Source organism: Carya illinoinensis, chromosome 6 (genome assembly GCF_018687715.1).
Source record: "Carya illinoinensis cultivar Pawnee chromosome 6, C.illinoinensisPawnee_v1, whole genome shotgun sequence".
NCBI lineage: Eukaryota > Viridiplantae > Streptophyta > Magnoliopsida > Fagales > Juglandaceae > Carya > Carya illinoinensis.
Genome location: NC_056757.1, coordinates 8,542,418 through 8,552,463, shown reverse-complemented (window position 1 = coordinate 8,552,463; position 10,046 = coordinate 8,542,418).

Sequence of the window (10,046 nt, the reverse complement as noted above, 5' to 3'; positions counted from 1 at the left end):
GGCAAATGGATGTAGATGAAGATTGAAAGCAGTGAAAGAGGTTGGACTGTAGCAGTAATTGGACCCCTCAAGGAGCTCTTCCACGCGCTGCAGTTCCTCTGTAAAAGGAGAAAAATGAATAACCAGGTCTTGACACTGAAGGAATGCTCAAAAGAAATTATATATGTTCGCGATGTTGAAATATGCCCAAGAGAAAAAGTAGTCTATGGCTGAAATGTCCCAAAAGGAAAAATGTATGCACGTTGCTGAATGAATGAGAGAGGAATATATTGTGTTTGGCGTGAAAATGCCCAAGACAAAATAAAAGTGTGCGGCGCAGGTCAAAGTCCCCAAATGATAAAAGAAAATGTGACGTGCATGAGTTGAATGCCCAAGAGCCAATATATGTTTCATTTCTTATGCAGCGTGAATTTGTCCAATAGAAAAATAAATGTGTTGCTGTCCCCTCCAGGTCAAAGTCGGTGTGGATAAACTAGGCTCCTTCTAATTCTTGAGTTGTTTTAGTATTGACATGCCTAACTATTATTGTGATCTGTCTCTAAAATGGCACCCTTCAAGTCTCGAGCTAAACTAAAAAGCCAGCTCCATTTTTCTTTTACTTTTGATCATTGCATATAAATAAAAATAAACAAAATAAAATAAGAAGAATAAAATATAAAAAAATGCATATAAATAAAAATAAATAAAATAAAATAAGAAGAATAAAATATAAAAAAATATATGTATTGTGCATATAAAGAAAAATTGTTCAATTAAATCACAAGTTTTAAAGTTAAGCATAAATCACAACTCGGATTTATTCATCTTAACATTTTTTTTATATAAAACCAATAATAATTTAATAAAATATATTGGTTCTAAATATATAAAAATATGCAATATTTCAGCTCAATCAACTAGGCAAGCAATTTTTATTGCTACATGCTCATGAAAATAGAATTACAATGACTAATTATGGGCAAAATCTTTTCTGATATACTTTCTTCATAAGCATTGTCCAAAAATGCTTACACATTAATTTCCATTGTTTCATACCAAGAAAGATGGTATAGTATGCTACAAAATGGAGTGCATCCCTTTACTTGGAGTGCAGATGAGTAAGATAAGGGAAACAAGAAAGCTGTCGACCCCTTCAAGCGAATTGTATATCTACACTGAGCTCACATAGTTGCACTTGGAGTCATTTCTGAAATGGAGATGCCTACAAGGTGGAAAATAGTGCTAGCAAGTTGATCTATTGGGATTAAAAGGCCTCTAAAGGAAACTACTACATCATTAGAATGATATTATGCTTAGAAATCACTATGTTAGAGACTAAATTGACGGGGTCCAGCCCTATGAAAACCTACCACTAGTAATAAGGGAAGGGGTAAAGCCAAGAGATAAGGTATGGAAGAGATAAAGTAAGAAAGAGATTAACTAAAAAAAGTTGGCTTAGACTCATAAAGGAAAAGACTTTACAAGATAAGTTGGACTCAGTCACTCCAAAAAAATAGACTTCTATATAAGGAGGAGATCCCCACAAATTTGACATGCTCTCCACACAGACTCGTTATGAAAAAACTCTACTACAAATAGCGCCTCCACCAGATCTCTCTTAGATGATGACTTCTCTATAGCTAAACTAAATTCCTCAATTGTATTGAGTGATATGTGAAGTCATGAGAGATTATAAAATCACCAATCATAGTGGATTTTGCCTCCAAACTATTTGTGAATGTAGGCTTTTATGCCGAACTAGGTAAATATCTGTGTCTTTGTTTATTTTTATTTGGTTATTTATTATTTATTTCATGAATGAACACAAAGAACACTGTGTTGACGTGAATCAACATCATGGGCCACGAATAATTCTTTCCTCCATTCTGATCTATTATTCAAATTTAGACATTAACAGTTAGCGCCGTCTATGGGATCAACGAAATCTTCTGCATCAGAATTAGGAGAAGGATATTCTCCGACTCATGAGATCATCTTAAAAAAAGAAAGATAAAATCTTCTCAACTTTGCTACTTTCTATTATTTATTCTCTTAATATTGTAGCAAATGGTAACAAAAAAATAGAGGAAGAACGCATGATGCATACCACACGTACTGGGCACATACATCATGCATGTAAGGGATGCATGGCGTGCACCCAATTCCTTCAATGGGTAGGACCTGCAACCACCAACTGATGTGAATCGGCGGAATTGGAATCCCTTGACCCACAATTAATTTGAAAACTCACCCAAAAAAGTCAAAATCAAGTCAATGGATGGAGAATCTAGACCCGTTGAGAACTCGTTTCAAGAACCTAGATTATATTAAAATTTAGACCCATTGAAAAACCCGTCTCAAGAACCCAGATTACACAAGAGGAACGCCACAAAAGTTATAATTTACCTTTGATAAGTTCAAATGTTCAATAAAGAATAAGAGGAGATAAACTCAACTCGCAATGAATAAAATTCATCAATTTTCATAAACTTTCATATATTGTTTAAAATGAGGCAACAAAGACTATTTAAACTAAAATCTCACAAAACCTTAGGTAAAATAAAACCCCATCTTCTAAAAAAGTCCCTGAGTGAATAGTGCCCGTGGCTATTGTATTGCACTACAGTAACTCGACTACAATAACCCTTGAAACCCTAGTTCAATAAAATAATTATTTTTCCAACATGCCCTTAAGTCCTTCTCATTATAAACTCAATTATTCTAAACTAATAAAATAAGTCATTTAAATGAATTAACTAAATTGAATGCCTTCAAATCATGTTGCTTTGTTGCTCTCTTCCATAACTTGTATCAAATTGATCAAAACTAATTCTCCTTCCTCCATGCCCATCTTGAGTGTCAGGCTCTTGCTAGTTTCATCCCAAGTGGATTGTACCAATTTTTGTATTGTCTTTTTAATCTTCTTAGCTCATGATCTTGTAATTGGCTTATCTGGAACTCACAATAGATTTTTAAGACTAGGTCGATCTTGGTGCCCATCACCAACCCCATAGTGATGATTGGGCTTGACATCGGCAACCCCGCATGGCGGAGATGCCATGATGGCATAGCCTTCCATCAGTTGCTCACAGCAGTAGCGCCTTGTGAGCAAAGATCTACGAGTGGCAAGAGGCCCCCACATAGGTGTCCATGAGCTGGTAGGGCCACCACCAACCACTACCCACATGGGGATGCGCAAAGTCAATCACATTGAGCACAACATTGCGAGTAGAGGATGCGCATGGGCAAAGCAAAGCCTTACACAATGCTACGAGCAGAGGATGCCACCGGCCACCACCTAGCCCACTGGTACCTTTTGCTGCTGGTAAAGTGGTTCCCAACCAAAACGGCATTCCTTGCTACTGATCTTCGCCACAGTAGCACATTGTGCATGTTGTGCACCATGCGAGCATTGGGAGCACATTGCCAAGCACCTCGAGGGAAACAGCTCAACCACCACCCAACCCATTGATTTCTTTTGTCGGGTTCCCAACCACGATGACACCCCTTGCCACAACCACATACACTCGCTGCAGGAAATCGACACCAACCCGACGCTCATTGTAAGAGATCGCCTCAATCACCAAAGCTTTTACTGCCTTAAGACACTAGCAGTATTGATGTGAGACGAGGACACGAGAGTGGTGGCGACAGTTTTTGTCACCAGTGGTAAGCCTAAAGCACGATCAAGGCCAGTAAGTGGACAGCACGCCAGTGTACATCCCTGGCGCATTGCAAGGGAGTTGGTAAGCACAATCTACTGGACTTTTCTACGGCCGCTGTGACATCCTCTGCCCACCATAGAGTACTTGTGACTTCAGTGTGGGAAGTTCCCTCTCACTTTGAAGCTCGACCAACCCTTAGACTGAAACATGAGACCACCTACAGTAGTTTCTACTACCAGGGGGCTTTCACAGAGATAAGAAATAGAATGTCAAGACCATGCAACTGAATATGGCAAGCAAAGTTGGCGAGCAATGACACACATACAGACACGTACATGAACAGATCACTAGCTCCATGGCGAGAAAAGATGGAGAGCAACCGACATGGCAATCAACCGATCATGCATGGAGAAAAAAAATCAATTAAAGTCAAGCAATTTGATTTGGAGCTGAACTCGCCTCGCCTCTAAGAGAGTGAACAAACAAAGCTATCCAAAGATGAACAATTTTCAGTACTACAAAAGTGCTCAAGGATGAACAACCCCATTACGCAAAAATCACCCAACAGCAAACAACCTTAGTCAAGGAATAGTTAAAAGCAGCAACCAAATTATTCTGATTTGTCTCTTTCAAATTTGCTATTTTATTTTTACTGACGAAATTGATTTTTGGAAGATTTTTCCCACAAAGCTTCTCAAGGTTCCCGAGAAACCTAGTGGTCGTATGCTCCAAGTATATACTTCACTGGGAATCACTTGCATGGCACGAAATATCAGTGTTTGGTAACGTGGGCATCACGCATCCTCTTTGTTGCCAAAACATAGCTGCCAACGGGCATCGCCCACGTGTCACTTACCTTCATCACACTGCTTTATAATGTTGGTTTAGGAAACTTAGAATAATTTATAAGAAGAGCTCTGTTGAAGCATATTAACTGTAATCTAAATTGTGGTTTTTGTGTCCTGGCTATAGAAAGCTTGATCACTAATGTTCACTATCTTTGAATCCTTCCCTCAGTGGACCGGACATGTACTTGATTCAATTAAGTGAACAGGAGTGAAGATTTTCAAGGATCCCAGATGTGATCTTGCAAAGGGAAGAGGGGATGTTATCCTGTTGAACAACAGTAAAGGTTATGCACAGAAAATTAACATTCCAGTTTCGTTGAGAATCCATATTCAAGCAAAAGTAAAAAGAAAAAAACTCAAAATCCTTTCTTCATCACAAAGATCACATAGACTAGGCAATTGGATATATGTCACTATCAAGACTAGTTCATGGAAGTTCTATCCAATATTCCACGAAGGTGCACATATAGACTAAAGTATGCCGATCCAAAAAAGAGTCCATGGAAGAGATTAATTAGATATATGCTGTAGAGTTTTCTATTAACCGTACAATGATAAGCCACAGCCATTAATTAATGGTTAAGGTGAAATGGGTCGCACGAATTAGTTTAAAACTAAAATAGATATGTATGTGGCAGAATAAGAGAAAGGGTGGGGACAAAAAACTGAAGTCAGCACTAAAGATCACTTGCAAAGAAATTGAGTCTTACAGCTGTGGCTGATCATAAGAAGTTTGGTGCTTAAATCCATTATAGCCCAAGGTCTTTGAATTCAGAAAAGGTTTTAGGATTATTTTGGTTTCTATTCCTAAAGTCTGTATATATATAGTGCTGGAAACAACCATTAGGGAGAATTTTACCAACTAAATATTGGTGTCGATGTTTGAGCTTTGACCAGCAAATTGATACAATCAATTAATATTAATGGGTCAAAACATGGTGTGGATAGAACTACCTTGCCAAAAGATGCTTTAATTGGTGGATCCATCAGTACCCCCTCCCCCCACTATCTTCTAGGCACTATTGATATTCGCATTAATTTTCAGTGCTGTATTGAAACTACAAGGTGCCGGTCAAGGATGGTCAGAACATGAAATCATTGCAAGAAAGGAATTTTTGGATGGTGAGAACAAAGTTTTCAGAAGATGTCAATGGCCGGATTTAGCATTTAGCTAGGCAAATTAGGTTTAACTCTTTGAGTGATTGTGGAACTTGACCCTCTCTCTCTCTCTCTCTCTCTAAAGGAAGATCAAAAGGGGGGAAAAAAAAAAGAATTGGGAACTGCTGTATATGCCTGTCCATGTAAATATTTAGACCTTGCAATAATATGAATACTCAAAAAATCCCTGGCCAGGCGTTTTCATTACTGATTGTACATTAATAATACATTACACAGCTCGTTTGTTTTTAGAGATGAGATGAGATAAGTTGAATAAAATATTATTAGAATATATTATTTTTGTATTGGAATTTAAAAAGTTATATTGGGATTTTAAAAAGTTGAATTATTTATTTTATTTTGTATGAGGATTTGAAAAAATTGTAATAATTAAGATGAGATGAGATGAGATGAGAGTTTTGTGAAAGTGAACAACGTTTGCTGAAAAAAGTATAAATATTGATGCAGTGTTAATTAAGATAGGCCAACCAGCAAACGTCTGCATGGTCCGATCCTAATAAAAGAATTGTATATATGTACATAAACTTCTTAATATGTATATCCTAATTAGGGCAAATGTCGATCTTCTCCGTTTTATATTTTTTGGAATTGAATTTAAGAAAATGCAGAAATTTAATAATTTTATTCATACATCATACATATGCAGTACAAACAATATATAGCAGCAGAACTGCATACATGGTAAAATCTGGTATCATATAAATAGGCCTTACAGTACATGCATGCATGCATGTCCACAACTAGGATTATATATATATGGTTACATATCACTAGTAATTTAAATCATTTAGAATGCTACATATTACGAATATTCCATCTATAGGATGATCAAAACCGAGAGAGAGAGAGAGAGAGAGAGAGAGAGAGAGAGAGAGAGAGAGAGAGAGAGAGAGAGAGAGAGAGAGAGAGAGAGAGAGAGAGAGAGAGAGAGAGAGAGAGAGAGAGTAGTGTCTATATATATAGATCTTATATAATTAGGTGACCCTAAAAAGCAGTAGTACTAAGGGTTCCTGCCGTTGTTGCCAGGTTTCTTCTTAGTAGGATCGTGCTTAGTATTGGCACCTGCTTCATCGTAATCCAGCAGTGAATCAAGCTCTGGAAGCTTCCTGATCAAATTGAACCTGTTGCCATCCTTCACAAACAATTAACATTTATTTATTAGCAAAGAAAATGATCTGCAAGATCGATTTACCTAGCTAAGTCCTCTATATATATATAATCTATACCATTAATGGTGAAAGTTGCATTTGTAAACGATCGAGTACTGTAACAATAATCAAGTCGTTCATGATCATCTTCACCTCTAACATTGTTTTTTCTTTTGGGGTGTGTGTCGTAATGTGTCTTTCCTTGCATGTATTTAACCCTTCCTATATTTTACATAAAATATACATACATATATATAACTAGTAGGATATATCATATATACCTTGTAAAGTGAGTAACTGGGGTTCATGCGAACCTTGAATCCTTCAACCATACCTACAAGAAACGTGCATGAGAATTCGTCAATAATGATCTCTTCAGTTAAAGATCGATGGAATATTTGAAAAAAGAAAAAGAAAAAGAGAGAGATTAGCTAGCTAGATATATAGGTAATATTAATGAGAACTTTCTCACCAGATAAGGGAATGAGGAGTATGAGGAGAAGTAAAAGAACAGTCTTGATTTTAAGAGCCATGGCTGATCTTCGATCTGGTTGATTGTTTGATATATATTTACTTGGATTAACGTACGTAGTGAGGAATGGAACTAGATCGCAATGCCTAGCTTAAGCTGGGAAGGTTGGGTGGAGGGATGGTCTACTTTTATATATGAATACTGCAGGGTGCAGTAGAAAATCATCATGTGGCATATATGATCGAGAGCTAGCTGTTGTCATATATGGTGCACCCCACCTCATATCAACAACATGATGATGATGACATACATTAACCTTCAGCCACAAACCCTAAAGTCAACTTCACTATTAATTCATTTCACATCAAAAAAAGAATAGTTTCGTTGTAAGAAAACTGATTATTTGTGGTCAGTTCTTTTCTGCAAAAATGATTATATTTTCATCGCAAATAGTCATTATTATAAAAAATAATTCGTCATAAATACTTATTTTTCTTGTAGTTTTCTAATATATATATATATATATATGCATGTGGACATCGAAAGATCAGTTCCTTTGCATGGCTGAAATTCTAGCCGGCCAGTTTCAGCTTGGCATTTGTACTGGTCATTATACTAGAACGGGTGACAATTCGTATATATATAATATCATGTCATTTAGGTTTGTAATGTTGGGTCAATCGGGTTTAGTTCATGATCAACTAGTCAGTCCAAACTCGACCCGAATAATTAAATATTGGGTCGGGCGAGTTTAGGCTATTCTAGGTTCATGTTAGCTTTATGTCAGATCAATTTCTTTTTTGTCACTCTCCCAAATCGTACACATTTTCTTATGGATCTGCGTGATGATTTATTATATTATTATGACCTTCTTTTAAGTTCTGATTTGCCTTGTCACTGATTATTTGTGTACACATATAAATACATTAATGATATCTATAAGATTAAATTTTTGGAACTGAGGAGAATTCTTAAAACTTTAAGGAACACAAACAGCCAAGGAATTTCAAGAATTTGAGAAGCTAATTAAAATCTTTCACGAATGCAAATGGGCATTTTTATAATTTTGAGAAGCTATTAAATATGGATTTTAGAGACAAATGGTTATATTTCAATCTCTCTGGAGATGATCATGAAAATCTTTTTGAAGCCATTTGAAAGTAAAAGGGGCTGGTTTCATTACAATCTGATAATGAAGTATCATATTGAGCCACATTAATTTGTGGGACTATATATATACTTTTGTGTAATATAATTCTTTTGTGATCAAAGTATATCCCACGAAAAATATCTTGATCAGGATGCCATAATAACCCTAAACATGATACACTATTGACATAAAGTTTACAATTAAATTTTCTTATACATAAAAAGGGGTGCCCTTGATATAGATTTGCATGCATTTTTATTTTTTTTTTAGGAGTGGGGCTCCCCCACTATTTGTTAATTCATGCACAGTGTTTAAGTAAAGATAATTATGAAAACGACTGATCATAAATTAAAGGATAAAATGACATGAATGTGTCATGCAAAACCATTATAACCTCTTCGATCGATATGGGGTATGAATTAAACGCTCCCAACGACTAAGAGTACCCATATATATATATGCACATATGGCGATGGATCAAAGTGGCCGTGAATGCATAGTGGAATTGTTTCTGAAGAAAGATCCGTGGTACCGAACACCACTATAGTCATGTGTATGTGCATGTGTGGTGCTTTTAATTTGTCCTCATATTTCGGCTTTTATCACTAATTCCTAAGTCAATAGAAGAGACAAACATGGAAAGTGGGCAACATGAGAAGAAACCTTGCAAATGCCAAAAAAAAAAAAAAAAATATGCATTATCAAGAATTATTAGCTAGTGGAATCGAGCACTAGGCCAGAGAAAAGGGTGATCACAACCAAACATTTTTTGACCTTCCAACACATGACTAATTTTATTTTACTCATGCATTAAAACAAAACAAAAGTTAAAGAAATCATCATCCTCATGGAGAACCATTGTGGCTAATGATGATGTTTATATATAGCTCCTTTGTTGTGGAACATGAATTAGAAGTGTTACATGATGATCTGTTAGAAGGGATGCATACTTTGCATTCCAAATTATCAAAATTGATACATTACAATTATCTCCCAATTATCACTTTTTCTCAATCGTCGATATCTTTAATTCATTCAAGTTTGAGGTTAAGATTGCAAAATATAGATCATAACTTTAATATAGATTTATGTTTGGTAGTATTTTTAGTAATCCTCTGTCTTAAGTTAGGTTGTTTTCAATAAAGGCAAAGTTTTTTTCTTTAAATAAAATTAATGTTTAAATATTGAAACGTGAGACGACCGTAGTCGACAGTACGTAGTTAGAAAGGTGCATATATACCATATCAAGTACAATTAAATACTTTGAAAGTTCTTATAAGCTCATGATGGTGATAATTGAAGGGTCAATCAAATTTGAATTTTATTTTCCTATGTAGAAGTAGTAGTTCATTATGATGCATGCACACGCAAATGTGACCTGTGCCATATATACTTGTGAAATTAATGAGAATTAGTGAAGCACAATAGAATGGAATTTGGGGTTTGCCCTGCGTTTCAAGCCTCTAATTGTGATTCAATAGTTACAACACAATAGTAATGGAAAAATGAATGGAGGCTAGAGGGCCTGCCTCCCAACCCCCAAACTTTTGATTTTTTTAATATATATGTGAATTCTGAAAGACTTGAAAAGAAATCATGTGCATA